General features: G+C 39.1%; 1 protein-coding gene across 1 annotated transcript in view; it reads left to right on the forward strand.

Annotated features, from left to right (window-relative positions):
* SORCS3 (sortilin related VPS10 domain containing receptor 3) overlaps positions 1 to 17,764 on the forward strand; it is a 539,459-nt gene that overhangs the window by 481,183 nt on the left and 40,512 nt on the right. The gene's annotated exons all lie outside the window — the stretch shown is intronic.

Genomic DNA, 17,764 nt, shown 5'->3' on the forward strand with positions numbered 1-17,764 from the left:
AGCCATCTTCTGAAATCTGAATCAATTCAAAAATAGAAATTATACTAATCGAATCCGAATATACAAAAAAAATTTGTATGAATGTGATAAAACAAAATTATTAACTTAATGAACGAATCCAAAACGATGTGAAACAAATTTTTCTAGTGTAGCTTATCCAAGCCATGTCAGTTTTAACCGAGCTACTAGATAAGTGGTTCCCATCTTTTTTTATGCCCCACACCCCTAAGAAATATTTGGGTAATGCTCACACTCCCTACAAAAGTATATCACATTTGAGGATGAGAAAGTCTAATTTCTGAACCAAAAACTCAACCACAAGCTGGACCAATATAAACATAAACAAAAATATCCATACCTGGAATTATTCTTTAAAACCAAAAAAGCAGCTTTGGCTGTAATGTCCCCCACAAACTTACTGCTCCAGTTGTCCTTTACTTCCCCTCTTCCAGGTTGACTGATGCCCTGAGCCATTTAACTAACTTCCTTTGAACCCAAGATGTCAGGGTTGGCACCTCCTGGGGTCCCATCATCATACTGGATTTAAAATTGCTGCAGAGAACAGAGCCAAATCATTCCGTGATACTCTTCTCTTTAGCATTCAGGACCCATAACCAAGTCTTTTGTTTCTAATGCTTTTATGACTTTTTATTCTGTTTTCAGTCTTTTTTTATCCTAAGTGCTTTTCACTTGTTTATTTCTACTATGACTGCCATTACGCTTTAAAGGTACCAGTAATCAATCATACATAAATTGATAGAAGATGATTTTTGTCAGTTAAAATTCTAGAGACTTATTTTCACGTAAAACCATATTAAAACGACCATTTTTCACAAGATTACGTTTTATCACATTCTTATCAATATTATTGCAATCTTGTGAAAAATGGTCATTTTATTGTTTTTATGTGTACAGAAATAAAATTTTGTTGCATTTTAAATGACAAAAATGATGTTCTGTCGGTTTATGTATGATTGATTACTAGTACCTGTAAAGTTCCATATGGTAACAGTAGTCTTCCAGTAGATTGTAAGTGGGGACGTGGTACCATGACTACAAATCAGTCCCATCATATTATACACTTGTTTGTTTCAGAAACCTGAGAAAAAAAGCAATGGCAACAGAATAAACACAGAATGGGAATGAACATCTGCTTGCTGTGGAATTCAATATAAAAAAAGAAGGATCACTTTTCCTCCCTATTATAATTGTACCACCCTTATTCTTCCCACCCGTTTGTTTCTGGTGCCCAATCCAGCTGTCTTTACTTTAGAATTTCCAGACCTTCCAGATATTCCCCATTCTATATTTATATCGCAGTATAGGCATAATTCCCCATTTCACAATAATACAGTCAGACTAAATAAATGATATGTCTGTGCCAAATGACCAGCCCTTCTCAATCTTTTTTTTTTACCCCAGAGGAACCCTTGGTATAATTTTCATGTCTCAGGGAACCTCTACTAAAACCAGTTTATTGGAGGCTCAGTGAGAAAAATGCCCCCTACAATGGTGAGAAAAATGTCCCTTACATTGGTGTTCAGTGGGAAGAATGCTTCCTAGTTTGATGGCCAGTGGGAAAAATATGTTCTACGTTGGCGGCCAGTGGGAAGAATGTCCCCTTAGGATAGTGGCCAGTGATAAGAATGTCCCCTTAGGATGGTGGCCAGTGATAAGAATGTCCTCTTAGGATGGTGGCCAGTGATAAGAATGTCCCTTATATTGGTTGTCAGTGGGAAGAATGTTTCTTTCTATTGATGGTCAGTGGGAAGAATGCTCCTTAGATTAGTGGCCACTGGGAAAAATGTCTCTTACATAAGTGGACAGAGGGGAGAATTTCTCTTATGATGGTGGTCAGTGGGAAGAATGCTCCTTACATTGGTGGTCAGTGGTAAGAATGCTCCTTACATTGGTGGTCAGTGGTAAGAATGCGCCTTACATAGGTGGACAGAGGGGAGAATGTCCCTTATGATGGTGGTCAGTGGTAAGAATGCTCCTTACATTGGTGGTCAGTGGGAAGAATGCTCCTTACATTGGTGGTCAGTGTGAAGAATGCCCCTTACATTTATGGTCAGTGAGAGAGATGTCCCTATACATTGGTGGTCAGTGGGAGAGATGCCTCTTACATTGGTGGCCAGTGGGAAAAATGTCACTAATTTTGGTGGTCAGTGGGGAAGAATGTCCCTTACTTTGATGGCCAGTGGGATGAACCCCACCCCCCTTACAGTGGTGGTCAGAAAGACCACCAAATAGATTATTTGGCCCTGCCAAGTGGTGTTGGCCCTGAAACTATACCAGCATCAACAGAAGAGAGGTCAACCAGCAACAGCTCAAAGAACCTCTAGCAACCTCTGGAGGAACCCCAGGGTTCCATGGAACCCTGGTTGAGAATGGCTGGTGGAGACCCCCCAGAGAACTTTTTGATGCTTCCTTCCCTGTGCCTATGAACCAATAGGATAATTCTCCCTTTGAAATTAAGAGATTTCTTTAGCCTGCCGTCCATGCCAGGATCATGTTGCAGTTTTAAGACAAAAAAAGAAATGGAGGAATAAATAATATCGACTGTTATGTTTTTCGTTTTTAAGAACTGGAAGATGTGGACTATTTCTTTAAAAAAAAAAGAGTTAAAAAAGAAGAATAAAATATAATAAGAAACAAAACACCTGCCAAAAGACAGTGCACAAAACAGACACGTTTGTAAATTGCCATTTTCAGTTTCAGGATTTACTGGCTTCTGATATTAGGTTGCCATGTAAAAACACTTAACGAAAATCCGATTAAGTCATCTGTTTCACTCTAGAGCCGCGACGTCACAGCGAGACGGCCATCTGTTGTGTAGGGCGCGTCAGCAAATGAAAACGCTATGCGCAAAGTCATTAGCCAATTGGTGACAACGTTAATTTAAAATGTCGTTAAGTGGATGTAAGAGCTCAGCAGGCCAAAAGCAACTGATTAGAAGTAGCGTCTAATGAATATCTGCTTTCATATCCTTTGTCGTTTTCAGTAAAACTTCACCTTTTTAATAAAGGTTGTACAGAATAAAAAATATTGTATATCCCATTTATCTGTTACTCTACATCAATACGGCATTTATTTTAAAGTCAGCTTAGATTTTATCATGCTGTTGTAGAGCAAAAAAATACCCAGAAGCTCCTAAATTCCTGAAATGAGCCAGCAACGTTGTCTCTGCTACACTGAAATCCATAGCAGTGTTGTCAGCCTGTCCAGATCTCACCTGCTGGACTCCAGAGCACCTCCCCTTGTGTCATGGAGATTATAAAAGATAGGGAGGTGTTCTCTAGTACAGCAACTGGCTGACAACACTGCATTGGATTTCACTGCAGCAGAAGCAGTGTTGTCATCTCACAACAGGAAATTAGGAGCTCACTGTATTACCAGCCATTCATCTGCATTTGGAACATTTTTAAGTAGATAAAAAAAGTTGGCACGTATTCAAGAGATGTATATTATATATATATATATATATATATATATATATATATAGGTCCCCTGCTGCTAGCAACAAAAGCACCAGCAGCAACAAAAGACCCCATCAGCAACAATAGATCTCTCATCAGCCAGAAACAACGGACCCCTCCCTCAACAATATATCTTTCCCATCAACAATTGACCCTTTAGCAACAATAGACCCCTCCCTCATCAAGAGATTCTCCTCCCCCCACCCACCAACAATAGATCTCTCAGCAGCCAGCAACAACGGACCCCTCCCTCATCAATATATCTTTCCCATCAACAATTGACCCTTTAGCAACAATAGACCCCTTCCTCATCAAGAGATTCCCCCCCACCCACCAATAGATCTCTCAGCAGCCAGCAACAACGGACCCCTCCCTCAACAATATATCTTTCCCATCAACAATTGACCCTTTAGCAACAATAGACCCCTCCCTCATCAAGAGATTCCCCTCCCCCCACTCACCAACAATAGATCTCTCAGCAGCCAGCAACAACGGACCCCTCCCTCAACAATATATCTTTCCCATCAACAATTGACCCTTTAGCAACAATAGACCCCTCCCTCATCAAGAGATTCCCCTCCCCCCATCCACCAACAATAGATCTCTCAGCAGCCAGCAACAACTGACCCCTCCCTCAACAATATATCTTTCCCATCAACAATTGACTCTTTAGCAACAATAGACCCCTCCCTCATCAAGAGATTCCCCTCCCCCCATCCACCAACAATAGATCTCTCGGCAGCCAGCAACAACGGACCCCCCCCCCCCTCAACAATATATCTTTCCCATCAACAATTGACCCTTTAGCAACAATAGACCCCTCCCTCATCAAGAGATTCCCTTCCCCCCACCCACCAACAATAGATCTCTCAGCAGCCAGCACCCCTTGCCATTTCATACATTCAGTGTTGGAGGTGCTGGAACTTTTTTCCCCCCTGTTCCCACTGCATTCACTATATCTGGTCTCCCCAGACCCTGCATTCACTATATCCGCTCTCCCCGGACCCTGCATTCACTATCTCTGGTCTCCCCGGACCCTGCATTCACTATATCTGGTCTCCCCAGATCCTGCATTCACTATATTTGGTCTCCCCAGATCCTGCATTCACTATATCCGGTCTCCCACAGTACACAGAACATGGAAATGCAATTATTTTAGTAAATATAAACTGCTAAATACCTTTTCTCATCAGCAGTTAGAGCAGTCTTGTGACGTCTGTCAGTGTCCAGCAGAGCACTGGTTAAAGCTTGTAGGAGGATTTTACATTCTGCTATGACTGTCCTATGAAGCAGCGTAACCCCTGACCCTCTGTCTGAACAGTGCTGATTGGCCCTGTGCTGCTCACATGCACCCTCCTATAGAACACAAAAACTCTAACCATACTCACTAAACTGAGCACGTGCAGAGTGACTTGTAGAGCTCTGTACTGTCAGCAGATGGATTGGGGACAGTAGAAGAAGGGGAGGATCAGAGAAGACAGGATCAAACAGCCTTTTTCCACTGTTAGAGGATTAACCCCTTAGGCTCCACAGTGAGTATAACAAGCATGCTTTACTGCATCTACAGACTGATTGTACTGTTGTGGGTTTAGTAACACTTTAAATGTAATTAAATACAGCTAATTGATAAACTCAACTTCGGCTTCAAACTAGCTCCCACTACACAGCAGATTATTTACATTGAGCTGTTCGTGTGTATAACTGAATGAAATGCATCCTATAGATTTTATTAAAACTGAACACCAGGCAGAGAATGTAAAAAAAACACAATCTAAAACAATATTGAATTAAATGTATTTAAAAACAGCTAAAAGAACAACTTAAATCTGTCTTCACCAGGGGAGGACTGACCATTTGGAAACTTGGGCACTGCCCAAGGGCCGGGGGTCAGTAGGGGGCCCCATGAGATGCCCCTGGTACCTTTTTCATGGGCTTTTTTAAGTTTGGGCAAGGACACAGGGGCCCCATGATCCCCTATTGCCCGGGGCCCCATGAGTTTTAAGTCCGCCCCTGGTCTTCACGTTGGCTTTTATTACACATCAGCCCTCAAAATGGGAACCAGAACAGCAAGTTGGCCAGACTCTATTGTACTGCATTGAGCTGCAAGTCTAACAATGGGTGCTTGCTAACAGGAGGCAACACAATAAACAGTTTGGTGTCACTCTAACATTGTCTAACTAACATGTATGTATGGCCAAACCCTATTCTTTCTGGTCAAAGTAGAGAAAGCAGTTTTTTGTTTTTTTGTTTTTTTTTTGCTGTCCAGGTATTTCCCTTCAGTCAAACATATAAAAAGAAGTGAGAAGAAGGGGAAATGCCATTTTTTCATCCTAAAGATGCCCCTGTTAGAAGATTTATGTTGCCTCCTGTTTCTGGCAAAAACTGTAAAAAATGTTCTTGTCACCAGAACAAAGAGAGGGTGAATCTACCCGGTCCAGAGACAGACAACTAAAAAAGTAGAAGGTTTGTGCCCCAAAGGAAACTCAATTCTAATTGGGGTATTCCAGATAATCATTTGCTAAGTGATCCCAGTATGGAATAGAGTCAAAGGTTTTTGCCTTTTAGACGTTAGGTCGACAGTGATGCCTACATTGAAAGCAGATGCTTGTAAATTAAATCTTCCAAAACATATTTATTTTTCATATGGAAAAGAAAAAACATCAACGTGTTTCATGGCTCCGTAATGGACGCCACGTCATCTATAGGAAACTGAGAAAAGAGATTACAAATAACGTGTAAAATGCAATAAAGTAGTATATGAAATAAAATAATATATAATAGAATATAAATCAATGTAATTTAATAATATATACAATTCCTGCAAAACTCCACGTAATCCCAAGGGGTTCACATACTTTTTCTTGCAACTGTATATATATATATATACATACATATATAGTATATATTGTATGATAAAAGTTCATGATAATAATAGTAGTCACGTCTGAGTCATACAATAAAGAATAAAATGACTTGTTATCTTGCAACAAAACCACAATGTATAGATACAGTTGTGTGAAGATAAATCTATTATGCGAGATTAAAAAAAAGATTTTGTAAGTAATTAGACTCATGATAATTATTATATCCTCATTTACATAATAATTACTTTAATATCCTTTACAAGGATACCAAGAAAGAAACGTTAGAATATAATAGCACATAGTTTAAATAATTTGTACAATCGTCGATTCAGTGCGTGATGAATAAAATGTATTAGAAATTCATTGTAAGAAATTATAATTATCAGTGCAGTGATTGCATTAATCAAACTCAAAAGTATTATTTATACCATAGGGATGGGAGGTGGTAATTAATGAATAATTGATTAATATTCTATAATGTAGGGCTATAGGGATCATCACTAATACATTTATATATTCATTGCATTGTTTTTATAATTGCTAATAAATCAATACATTTATTCTTTTTTTTATACTATATATGCTTTCTAATTTATTAATACATTTATGCTTTTCTGTGCTATATACATTAATACATTTAGGCTTTTCTGTGCTATATACATTAATACATTTATGCTTTTCTGTGCTATATACATTAATACATTTAGGCTTTTCTGTGCTATATACATTGATAAATTTATGCTTTTCTGTGCTATATACATTGATACATTTAGTCTTTTCTGTGCTATATACATTGATACATTTAGTCTTTTCTGTGCTATATACATTGATACATTTACGCTTTTCTGTGCTATATACATTGATACATTTAGTCTTTTCTGTGCTATATACATTGATACATTTAGTCTTTTCTGTGCTATATACATTAATACATTTATGCTTTTCTGTGCTATATACATTAATACATTTATGCTTTTCTGTGCTATATACATTGATACATTTATGCTTTTCTGTGCTATATACATTGATACATTTAGTCTTTTCTGTGCTATATACATTGATACATTTAGTCTTTTCTGTGCTATATACATTAATACATTTATGCTTTTCTGTGCTATATACATTAATACATTTATGCTTTTCTGTGCTATATACATTGATACATTTAGTCTTTTCTGTGCTATATACATTAATACATTTATGCTTTTCTGTGCTATATACATTAATACATTTATGCTTTTCTGTGCTATATACATTGATACATTTATGCTTTTCTGTGCTATATACATTGATACATTTAGTCTTTTCTGTGCTATATACATTGATACATTTACGCTTTTCTGTGCTATATACATTGATACATATAGTCTTTTCTGTGCTATATACATTGATACATTTAGTCTTTTCTGTGCTATATACATTAATACATTTATGCTTTTCTGTGCTATATACATTGATACATTTAGTCTTTTCTGTGCTATATACATTGATACATTTATGCTTTTCTGTGCTATATACATTGATACATTTAGTCTTTTCTGTGATATATACATTAATGCATTTATGCTTTTCTGTGCTATATACATTGATACATTTTTGCTTTTTTAATCCAGTTAATAAATATATTACTAATTTATGTTATCAAATGAATTTAAACAAATAAGGTATCCAAGGGTTAAAGTGGGTGTGAAGGCAAAGTGCTAATAAGTATATAGTACGATCTATCGAAAGTTTATATTTTAGTAATCCATATTTCGAAAATATAATATGCTCAGTTTTAGATATATTTTTTAACTTTTTTCATGGAGGTCATGTGATTGCGTTTCTGCATTACAAGGCCAGTGGGCGTGACTATCCTGTGGGTGATTACGCCACTTCTAGGAGTGTTGTATGCCAACAAAGTTGAAGTGGAAGTTCAGGCAAAAACCTACCTAAGGCTAAATCTACTCCAACCCCAATTTTAAGCATATTCCATCTAACCCTGTAAAGAAAGTTCCCCCATATATATCTGTCCTAAAGCTGCTCCAGTCGGTCCGGTCCCATGATGACCTGTCAGCAGCGGCTTCTGTGTAGAGGAGGGGCAGCTGACAGCAGATGCCGTATAGCAAGTCTATGGGGGACGTTATCTCCCAGGTAATTCCAGCGTTTGTTGGCGATCTCTTACATAGTTAGTCTGGTTGACAAAAAAGACAAAAGTCCATCTAGTTCAACCATTAAAAAAAAAAAAAAAGTTATTAAAGAGAGGCAATCGGATTTTCCCTGGGTCAACTTTACCTATAAATGTTTTATCCAGTTATATTCTATATAGCCAAGAAAGAATCCAGCCCTTTTTTGAAGAAATCCACTGAGCTGGCCAGAATCAACTCTTGAGGGAGTCTATTCTACATTTTCACAGCTCTCACTGTGAAGAAACCTTTCCGTGTTTGGAGATTAAATTTCTTTTCCTCCAGATGTAAAGAGCGCCCCCTTGTCCTCTGTGATGACCTCAGGGTGAATAGCTCTACACCGAGTTCACTATATGAACCACTGATGTATTTATACATTGAGATCATATCCCCCCTTATGTATTATACATGGTGATCATATCCCCCCTTATGTATTATACATGGAGACCATATCCCCCTTATGTATTATACATGGAGATCATATTCCCCCTTATGTATTATACATGGAGATCATATCCCCCCTTATGTATTATACACGGAGATCATATCCCCCCTTATGTATTATACATGGAGATTATATCCCCCCTTATGTATTATACATGGAGATCATATCCCCCCTTATGTATTATACATGGAGATCATATCCCCCTTATGTACTATACATGGAGATCATATCCCCCTTATGTATTATACATGGAGATCATATCCCCCCTTATGTATTATACACGGAGATCATATCCCCCCTTATGTATTATACATGGAGATTATATCCCCCCTTATGTATTATACATGGTGATCATATCCCTCCTTATGTATTATACATGGAGATCATATCCCCCCTTATATATTATACATGGAGATCATATCCCCCCTTATGTATTATACATGGAGATCATATCCCTCCTTATGTATTATACATGGTGATCATATCCCTCCTTATGTATTATACATGGAGATCATATCCCCCCTTATGTATTATACATGGAGATCATATCCCCCCTTATGTATTATACATGGTGATCATATCTCCCCCTTATGTATTATACATGGAGATCATATTCCCCCTTATGTATTATACATGGTGATCATATCCCCCCTTATGTATTATACATGGAGATCATATCCCCCCTTATGTATTATACATGGAGATCATATCCCCCCTTATGTATTATACATGGAGATCATATCCCCCCTTATGTATTATACATGGGGATCATATCCCCCCTTATGTATTATACATGGAGATCATATCCCCCCTTATGTATTATACATGGAGATCATATCCCCCTTATGTATTATACATGGAGATCATATCCCCCCTTATGTATTATACATGGTGATCATATCCCCCCTTGTGTATTATACATGGAGATCATATCCCCCTTATGTATTATACATGGTGATCATATCCCCCCTTGTGTATTATACATGGAGATCATATCCCCCTTATGTATTATACATGGAGATCATATCCCCCTTTATGTATTATACATGGAGATCATATCCCCCCTTATGTATTATACATGGAGATCAATGTAATATATTAATTCCTACTGTGAGTAATGTGCTTTACCATATTTAATTGTGATATTAATAAAACCTAATTAATTTTAACTATAAAGACTTGGTTGGGTACCTTAAAAGTCCGCTTTTGTTAGGCTTCCTACTAAAAGTTATCTACCCACATTAGCCAGAAGCTTTCCATTTTTTTTCTACTTACATACATAAGCACAGCTTCAGCTTTCTTGCTCCTAACTCTTGAAAACGTATTATTTAAATAATTTTTAATAACTTATATAACTATATAAATAATACAATTATATAACATATAAAAAAAAACTATTTCATCAATTTGTTAGTGATTATCATGATTGCCTTTGATATAAATATTCATCAATTAATAATTAACTGAGATCATCTGTTTCCTCCAGTATACATATGAATGATGAGTTTGAACAATATAATTACTGTACTAATAAGTATCATTTCTTACAATTAAATTCTTAAATAATATTGAATTCATCTCAAACTGAATCTATTGTATATATTGTACTATTGGACATATCTTGTAAGCTATTTACTTTTATATTCTAACATTTCTTCTTAGTATATTTTTAGATGATAATAAAAATTAATGATTTAGTAAATTAAGAAATGATATTATCATGGTTCTAATGACTTACAACATTTTTGTTATTCTCACATAATAGTTTTATCTTTGCACAACCGTATTTATACTTTAAGGATGTATTACAATACGACAAATAATTATGTTCTTTATTTAATTTTATTTAATCTTATATTGAGGTTTAATTACAATACAATAAATAATTTTATTCTTTATCTAACTATCATAAAACTCAAATAGTGAATACTTTTATTATCATCTACTATTTTTATGCTATCTACCTATTATATATCTAATATATTATATTATATTTCATAATATACATTATTTTATTTTATATGTATTTTATGTGTTCTATACACCTATTCAAGGAAATAACCACAATATGTGTTGGTGGTATTTTTGGGTTCTGTATGACAAATATTTACCTTTAAAGTGTAACTCCACTTTTGTGGGAAAGCCATTTATCACCATTTTTCTCAGTTAATATATTTCTAAAGGTGCTATTGACTTGAAATGTTCACCACATGTCAGTAACAACCCATGCAATCCATACATACAAATAACCCAAAACAAATAAGTTCAGAAATTAGGGTATGTGTAATAAAATGTAATGATACAAGGAAAAAGTATTCAACACATGAAGAAAGGGAGGTGCAAAAAGGCATGGAAAGCCAAGGCACCAGCTGAAATCTTTCAGTAATTAGAAAGCAATCCTGTCCCTTTTCAGTGAAAATTAATATCAGCGGGTTTAGTCTCAACTGAAAGCCTATAAAAAGGTGTCTTGTTACCAAGGTATCACACAAGAAACACCTCATGATGGGTAAAAGCAAAGAGCTCTCAAGACCTTTGCAAGCTTATTATTGGAAAATATACTGAAGGCATTGGTTACAGAAGGATAGCTAAACGTCTGAATGTTCTAGTGAGCACTGTTGGGGCCAAAATTCTGAAGTGGAAAGAACATCATTTCACCATAAACCAGCCATGACTAGTTGCTCCTCGCAAGATTTCTGACAGAGTAGTGAAAATAATCATCAGAAGAGTTGTTCAAGAGCCAAGGAACACTTGTGGAGAGCTTCAGAAAGACCTGGAATTATCAGGTAAAATTATTTAAAAGAAAACAATAAGTAATGCACTCAGACGCCATGGCCTGTATTCACGCTCACCACGCATGACTCCATTGCTGAAGAAAAAGCATGGTGAAGCTTGTTTAAAGTTTTCTGCACAACATTTAGATAAGACTGAGAAATGTTGGGAGAATATAGTCTGGTCAGATGAGACCAAAATGGAACTCTTTGGATGCCATAATACAGACCATGTTTGGAGGTCAAATGGCACTGCACATCACCCCAAAAACACCATCCCAACAGTGAAGTATGGAGGTGGGAACATCATGGTGTGGGGCTGTTTTTAGATACGGTACTGGCAAACTTCATGTCATTGAAGGAAGGAGGAATGGAAAAATGTACCAAGACATTCTTGAAAAAATCTGCTGCCATCTACCAGGATGGTGAAGATGAAATGAGGGCGGACATTTCAGCAAGACAATGATCTCAAACACAAAGTCAAGGAAACTCTCAATTGGTTTCAAAGAAAGAAAATAAAGCTGCTAGAATGGCCCAGCCAATCACCTGACTTGAATCCAATAGACAATCTATGGAAAAAACTAAAGATCAGAGTTCATAGAAGAGGCCCACAGAACCTTCAAGATTTGAAGACAGTTTGTGTGGAAGAATGGGCCAAAATGACACCTAAGCAATGCAAGGGACTAGTTTCTCCATACAGGAGGCGTCTGGAAGCTGTCATTAGGATTTTGTACAAAGTGTTAAATAAATTTCAGTTAGCGTGTTCAATACTTTTCCCCTGTGTCATTCCATTTTATTACACATGACTTAATCTCTAAATGTATATGTTTTGGTTTCTTTGTATGTATGGACTGCATGGGTTGTTACCAGGGGCGGACTGACAACTCATGGGGCCCCCGGGCAATAGGGGATCATGGGGCCCCTGTGTCCTTGCCCAAACTCAAAAAAGCCTATGAAAAAGGTACCAGGGGCATCTCATGGGGCCCCCTACTGACCCCGGGCCCTTGGGCAGTGCCCGAGTTTCCAAATGGTCAGTCCGCCCCTGGTTGTTACTGACATGTGGTGAATATTTCATGTCAATAGCACCTTTAGAAATATATTTACAGAGAAAAATGGTGACGTGTTTAATACTTATTTTACCCAATGTATATATAGCGTGTATATATATATATGTATATATATTTATATATATATGTGTGTGTGTATATATACATATATGTGTGTGTATATATATATAAATATATATATATATATATATTGTATGCAGTTGCAACACAAGTCATCTTGTAATTGGTATTAAAAATGACCTTTCCTTTTCAATCTGCAGCACTGTAATTTTCTGTAAAATACAATACAATATAGCAACCTGGAGGCACTCTGTACACAGATGGTGAGCACTCCCCCAGAAATATAATTTCCTGCTTGTGTGATTGGCACATGAAGTCATATTTTGGGCATCTCCTACAACAAAAATATTCTTTTTGGTGAGATACTCCCAAAGGGAAATCACGCCTGAAAGGATGCAGACCCTGCCACTTTCCTCATTAGAAGCCTGCAAGTGCAGCAATTGATGAGTATTTATAAAGTCACTCCCATTCCCATTCACTTTGCAGATGGACACAGACAAACAGCTATTTCTTCAGAATAACACAAGGTAGAAATCTGCAACAAAGTTTGTTATAATCCTGTTAGATCACCTAGAGGGGGATGATCTTTTCCTCAACAGAAGTGGAGTTTCAATTTAAAGAAATAATTTCTGAGCACCTCCTTTAAATACAGGAACCCCTGCTAACCTCACTTCTGAGGTTTTTAGTCTGCAAAAACTCTATTGTGTACCAGGAATGCTTAGCACAGGATTATCCAGAATACCCCGTCGAGATTCTAGTGAGACCACCTATTCTATCTGTGCTGAGACACAAGCTCCAAAATCGGTTTGCTTGATCCCTAGATGGGTGCAATGCAACTCCCACTAATATAAGAACTAGAATTTTATTGATCTTTTTTCCAGTATTTCCTATTTTTTGTACTCATTACTACACTTACATGGATCTCTCCCAGGGCAGTTTATCTATTTCTCTTTTCTCCTCTCCTGATTTTCTGGAGAACCTGCACAACAAAAATCTGACAGGGGCCTTAAAGTGAAACTAAACTTTTTCAATCAACATTAGCAATTTTTAATCCTTATGCTGCTAGCGTTAGTAAATAGATATTAAAGTATCTTATATTAACTTTTCTTAATTTTTTTTTTTTGCATTTCTTCAGTTGCTTCCTGGTTTTTGGCCTGGGACAAAGTGATGTCATACATTCCATGAGTCTTCATGGGGTTTTTTTTTTCTTTCATCTTGGGGAGGGGATTTTTCAGCTAAGCAAGCCCTCCTGCCTGCATGTCTGAACTAAGGGCAGATAGATTCCAGGAAGTAAATGCTACATGAATTGTCTACCCTTACTTAAGATGGCTGCAGCTAGAAATACTAGGGGGGGTGTTTTTCAAAGTGATTTCTCAGCAAAATGAAGAATGGAGACATGGGTGGATGAAGGAGTTTGCTGTGAATTTATACAAAAATTAAATTGCGTTTTTCCATTTGTTTACTCAAACTTTAATTCTTCCCTACTCTCTCCAAACTAAAAAATGTTTTGGTTTTACAAACACTTTAACCATATTGGGACTCCTGCCTTTACACACACATGAACTTTAATGACATCCCAGCCTTAGTCCATAGGGTTCAATATTGAGTTGGCCCCGCCCTTTGCAGATATAACAGCTTCTGGGAAGGCTGTCCACAAAGTTTAGGAGGGTGTCTATGGGAAGGTTTGGCCATTCTTCCAGAAGTATATTTGTGAGGTCAGGCATTGATGTTGGGGGAGGAGGCCTGGATCGCAGTCTCCACGCTAATTCATCCCAAAGGTTTTCTAACAGGTTGAGGTCGGGACTCTGTGCAGGCCAGTCAAGTTCCTCCACCCCAAACTGGCTCCTCCATGTCTTTATGGACCTTGCTTTGTGCACTGGTGCACAGTCATGTTGGAACAGGAAGGGGCCATACCCAAACTGTTCCCACAAAGTTGAGAGCATGAAATTGTCCAAAATGTTTTGGTATGCTGACGCCTTAAGGGTTCCCTTCACTGGAACTAGGGGGCCAAGCCCAACCCCTGAAAAACAACCCCACACCATAATCCTCCCTCCACCAAACTTTACACTTGGCACAATGCAATCAGGCAAGTACCGTTCTCCTGGCAACCACTGAACCCAGACAGGTCCATCGGATTGCCAGACAGAGAAGCGTGATTGGTCACTCCAGAGAACAAGTCTCCACTGCACTAGAGTCCAGGGGTGGCGTGCTTTACACTACTACATCCAACGCTTTGCATTGCACTTGGTGATGTAAGGCTTGGATGCAGCTTCTCTGCCATGGAAACCCATTTAACACAGTGGCTAAATGGCTAGCACTTCCACCTGGCAGTACTAGGGTCACTGGTTTGAATCCCAACAACAACACCACCTGCCTTTAGTTTGCATGCATGTCCTCCCTGTGCTTATGTGGGTTTCCTCCGGGTACTCCAGTTTCCTTCCACACTCCAAAGACATGCTGGTAGGTTAATTGGCTCCTGTCTAAATTGGCCCTAGTATCTGTCTGTATGTGAGTTAGGGACATTAGATTGTACGCCCCTTGAGGGTTATGGACTGATGTGAATGCACAATATATATGTATGTAAAAGCACTGCATAAATTGACAGTGCTATATAAGTACCTGTAATAAATAATATAATAAACCCATTCCATGAAGCTCTCTACGCACTGTTGTTGTGCTAATCTGAAGGCCACACCAAGTTTGGAGGAATTTAGCTATTGACTCTGTTGGCGCACTGTGCGCTTCAGCATGCGCTAACCCCGCTCTGTCATTTTACGTGGCCTACCACTTGGTGGCTGAGTTGCTGTTGTTCCCAGTTGCTTCCACTTTGTTATAATACCACTAACAGCTGACCGTGGAATATTTAGTAGCCAGGAAATGAGAGCTCCTGAAAGCGACCCATCCTTTCACAATGTTTGTAGAAGCAGTCTGAATGCCTAGGGGCTTGAGTTTATCCACCTGTGGCCATGGAGGGGATTGGAACACCTGAATCCATTTATTTGGAGGACTGGCCCAATACTTTTGGCAATATAATGTGTGTGTATGTATATATATATATATATATATATATATATATATATACATGCACACATCACCCCTACACTTAAAAAGCCCTCCCTGGACCCCAATGACCCGCACAACCTCAGACCCATCTCCCTGCTCCCATTCACATCCAAACTCCTTGAGCGCCTAGTCTACACCCGCCTAAGCTCTCACCTCAATGACAACAACCTCCTCAATCCCCTACAGTCCGGCTTCCGTCCCCTACACTCCACCGAAACTGCCTTACTCAAACTCTCCAATGACCTGCCAACCGCCAAAGCTAATGGCCACTATTCAATGCTCCTACTCCTTGACCTCTCAGCGGCCTTCGACACAGTCGACCACCCCCTCCTCAAAAAAAAACTACACTCCCTCGGCCTCAGAGATTCTGCTCTCCTGGCTCTCATCCTACCTGTCACAACGCTCTTTTAGCGTTACCTATAATGCTACCACCTCCCCCTCACTCCCCCTCTCTGTTGGGGTCCCTCAAGGTTCCGTCCTCGGACCCCTTCTCTTCTCCATCTACAGCTTCTCCCTTGGCCAACTCTTACACTCTCACGGCTTCAACTACCACCTATATGCCGACGACACACAAATCTATCTCTCAACCCCCCACCTCACCCCTTCAGTCTCCGCCCGAATCACACACCTACTGAGCGACATATCAGACTGGATGTCGCTCCACTTCCTTAAACTGAACCTCTCCAAAACCGAGTTTCTTGTCTTTCCCCCAGCCCGGACCCCACCCCCCATTGACTTCTCCATCATGTCCAACAACGCCACCATCAAACCCGCCCCGCAGGCCAGAGTACTTGGTGTCATTCTGGGCTCCAACCTATCCTTCCAGCCCCAAGTCCAATCTTTAACAAAGTCATGCAGACTCCACCTCCGCAACATCGCCATAATACGCACGTTCCTAACCCCAGAAACCACTAAACAGCTCATCCACTCCCTCATCATATCACGTCTCGATTAGTGCAACTCCCTCCTTACTGGCCTGCCTCGCCGCTGGCTATCCCCGCTTCAGCCGATCCTGAATACGGCTTCCAGACTCATTTACCTTTCCAACCGCTCCGTTTCCACCACCCCCCTCTGCCAATCCCTCCACTGGCTTCCGATTGCGCAACGGATCAAATTCAAAATCCTAACACTGACATACAAAGCTGTCCACCATACTGCCCCGAACTACATCACCGACCTAATATCCAAGTACCACCCAACACGCACACTCCGCTCCTCACAAGACCTCCTTCTCTTTAGTTCCCTGGTCTCCTCCTCCCATGCCCGCCTCCAGGACTTCTCCAGGGTGTCACCCATCCTCTGGAACTCCCTGCCCCAACCCATCAGATTATCACCTACTCTCCTCTCCTTTAGGCGCACCCTGAAAACCCACCTCTTCAGGGAAGCCTACCCCACCCCCTGTTAACTTGCCGACCTCCTCCACTCTTCCTACCACTCCATCCCCCACAGCGATCTCCTCCTGTGCCACCATCCCCTCCCTCCTAGATTGTAAGCTCCAAAGAGCAGGGCCCTCAATCCCCTCATGTTTTGCATTGTATTGGTATTGTTCTGTCACATGTTCTGTCCCCCTTTGTAACGTACAGTGCTGAGCGAACTATTGGCGCTTTATAAATACTGTATAATAATAATAAAAATTTTATATATATATATTCCTAAATTATTACAAGATAGAATGGGATTCACTTACTAAAGGCAAATAGCATGTTTACTTTGCAAGCCAACTTTATTTTGGTTTAGTCAATGAGGTGAAGCTCATTCCATCATCCAGTCATATGCAATTAAAATTTCTTTTTTTTTTTCCCTTGCACAAGATCTGGGGATCTTTGCAAAGTGAAATTACATCACATTCATTA

The sequence above is a fragment of the Staurois parvus genome, unplaced genomic scaffold (genome assembly GCF_062004578.1).
Source record: "Staurois parvus isolate SC_StPar_1 unplaced genomic scaffold, SC_StPar_1.0 ptg001263l, whole genome shotgun sequence".
Classification (NCBI taxonomy): Eukaryota; Metazoa; Chordata; class Amphibia; order Anura; family Ranidae; genus Staurois; species Staurois parvus.